The sequence below is a fragment of the Spermophilus citellus genome (genome assembly GCF_964194105.1).
Source record: "Spermophilus citellus genome assembly, chromosome: 1".
NCBI classification, from domain to species: domain Eukaryota; kingdom Metazoa; phylum Chordata; class Mammalia; order Rodentia; family Sciuridae; genus Spermophilus; species Spermophilus citellus.
The window spans coordinates 145,570,775-145,574,084 of NC_138182.1; positions in this window are offsets into that span (position 1 = coordinate 145,570,775).

The following is a 3,310-nucleotide window of genomic DNA, read 5'->3' on the forward strand; positions in this document are numbered from 1 at the left end:
AGAGTCCACAGCACGTGTGTGCACATATCTGTATGTGTCTGTGTGCACATTCCTCCCTGAATGCACATAGTTATCTGTGTGTCTTGTACATACACATATATAGGTCCTTTCCCTCTCCCTCCTTCTCTCTCTCTCTCTCTCTTTCTCTCTCTCTCTCTCTCTGTACTGGGGATCAAACCCAGGGGCATTTTACCACTGAGCCCTTTTTATTTTTTATTTTAAGACAGAATCCCACTAAATTACTGAGGCTGACTGGCCTTGAACTTGGCAATCCTCCTGCCTCAAACTGCATTTCCAGCCCTTTTTATTTTTTGAGACAAGTTCTCACTAAGTTGCTGAGGTCTTGCTAAGTGGCTCAAGCTGGACTCAAACTTACCTTCCCCTCCTGCCTCAGCCTCCAGAGTCACTGGGATCACAGGTGTGTGCCACCATACCCAGTGAGGTACATCTCTGTAGGTGTGTCTAGTACAGAAACAACTGTGATGTCCCAGGCTGTGTGGACATCGTTGGGTCCTCTACTCATTCCATAAACATTCCATGATCAGCGGCTCCCGGCTGTGCCAGAGCTGGAGCACAGGAGAACTGGCCACAGAGAGCTCACTGTCATCGGAGGCACCCTTGTCCCCAGGCATTCTGGGAAGGGAGGCCCCTGCAGGGAGCCAGAGGGCAGTGTGGGCCTTTTGTGAGCTGTTCCTTTTAGGGGACAGAAGCAAGTAATGGGAACATGAGGTTAAGGGGATAGTTCTATATGGCCCTGTGTGCTGACCCCCACATGCTTTCTTTTCTAAGAAACAATTTACCTTCAACCTGCCTGGCTTAGTGGACAGGCTGTGTCACATTCCTCAGCAAACTACCTGTTACCTACAGGAGAAAATGCAGACCTGAAATAATGTTGATAAGAGGAACCCAATTTATCCTGAAGGGGGAGACTTTTGTGACCCTTTTCATTGACTAGATTCCAAATGAAACTCAGGGAGATAAGGATAATTCCTCCTAACCAAAATTCATGAAGGATTTATGGTTAAGAATCCAATTAGGATAGTCAGCATAGGTCAAGGTGACCTAGAGTTGTCATGGCAGTGGGGACTTGAAAGCCTAAGGTTATCCTATTGTCAGTCAAAAATCAAGAGGTGGACCTGGGTGGGACTCTCTGGAAACTTCTCTGGAGTGCAGGAGAAGCATACTGTCCCTCTCTTCTCTGAGTGGACCCACTCTCTCCTTTGAGATTGTCCCCTTTCCCTTTCCCTATTCCTTCAATAAACTCATTCCTGTTACTCTAAGCCACAGGTCTGAAATCTTTCTGACTTGATCACAAGAATCAGGTTTCGGGGCTTGGGGTGGTGGCTCAGTGATAGAGCGCTCACTAGCATGTGTGAGGCACTGGGTTCGATTCTCAGCACCACATATAAATAAAATAAAGGTCCATTGACAACCAAATACACACACACACACACACACACACACACACACACACACACACACATATTAATTTTAAAAAAAGAATCAGGTTTCAGGGATGGGGGTGTCTTCGTACTGCCTCAGTTTCCTGGAAGGCCCCAGGCCTGTAACAGCCCTAAGATAAAGCCAGGACAGGATCCCAACAATTTCCAACAAATTGACCCTACAAAATCCTGTGCCTTGTTCTCCCCAACCATACAGGTCAAACTCCCCATGAAGGCCAAGGTGGACAGGGCTATCACTCCTCCACAGAGGAGAAAGAGGTGCCAGGGACAGAGATTCACAAAGAAAGTTCACTAAACCAGTCAATAGAAGCAGCGTAAGGCAAGACATGCTTGTAATCCCAGCTGCTCAGGGGACTGAGGCAGGAGGATTGCAAGTTTGAGGCCAATCCGGGCAATTAAGTGAGACCCTGTCTCAAAATACAATGTGCTGGGGAGATAGTTCAGTGGTCGAGAGCTGGCTTGGCATGCATGAGCCCCTGGATTGGACCTCCAGTATTGCAAAAATAAAATAAAAACTCAGAGCCTGCTGGAATTGCAGGCTTTGTGTGGCTATGCCAGGGAATCCACTCTTCACAGCAAGGACTACTGAAGCCCAGGGTATTGACTTCTTGTTGCTGCCCTAACAAATCAGCACTCAGTAACTGACAGCATGAGTTATTATATCACCAAACTGGAGGACAAAAGTCTTAAAAGCACAGTGCCTGCAGGGCTGCCCTCCTGGTGACTTTAGGAGGGAATTCTTTCCTTGCCTTTTCCTGCTTCTAGAAGTTGTCTGCATTCCTGTCTGTGACAACCTCATCTGCAAAGCCAGCGGAAACTGGCCTCTGTTTCTGTTGTCACCTCTCTTTTGCCTCCACTCTCCTGCCTCCTTCCTTGAAGGACCCTAGCGATGACATCAGTCAGGCCCACCTGGAGAAACTCTGCCTCTCAGTTCCTTTACTTATATCTGCAGACTTGTTGGCTGTGTGAGGTAATATAGTCATAGATTCTGGGAGGTGGGAGGTGGACATCTTGGGGCTGGGGTGTTCTCTGTCTACCATGCCCAGAAATGGAGGGAAATGCCCAAGGTTTGAAGATCTCAGGCAAAAGTCCCCCTAGTTCTAGGTTCTGAAGCCCAGCACCTCATTAGGAGGGCCAGGAGGGCTCCCCACAAATCTCAGCTGCTTTCTAAATAGTGCTGTACACATACTGGTAGTAAGATCTGGTTTGCTTTTTACCTCAGATCTACCACCTACCAGTGGGGTGACCTTGGGCAGGTGGCTTCGTGTCTCCAGGCTTCAGTGTTCTCATCAATGAAGCAGGGATAAGGAGTCACCACATACCCAGTTTCAAAGGCACCGTGAGTGTGTGTGGTGGTGACACTCCTATGTGTGGGAAGCTTGGCCACAGCTTAGCTGGCCCCCACACCCATGCACCTCAATTTGTATAGAAATTGGTGAGGGCCAGGAGAGGGAAGGGACACCCGTGAACCTAGCAGGTTTGTAACTGAGAAAGTGTCCTTGACCTTTGGGGCCCTTCTCCTGCTCCTCCCCAGAGCAGTGGCCCAAGCTGGGGGAGCCCCCGCTTTCCTGGGAACTCACCAGTGAATGAAGTCTTTGATACCTAAGTGGGTCATAGAAAGGGAACAAAGGGATGCTTTTTGCATGAAAAGCCACCTGCTGGTGGAGGTTAGAAACTCGGGGATAATAAAGGATTTGGTGTTACATGACTGTAGAAACACAGGCAGGTGGTACACGGGGTGGGTGGGGGGAGAGGCCACAGAGAGGGACCAATATCAGAGGTGGAGATGAGGTGAGAAGAGGGTCCCAAAGGACTGGGCCTCGGAGCAGGACCATTCCTGTAGGAGA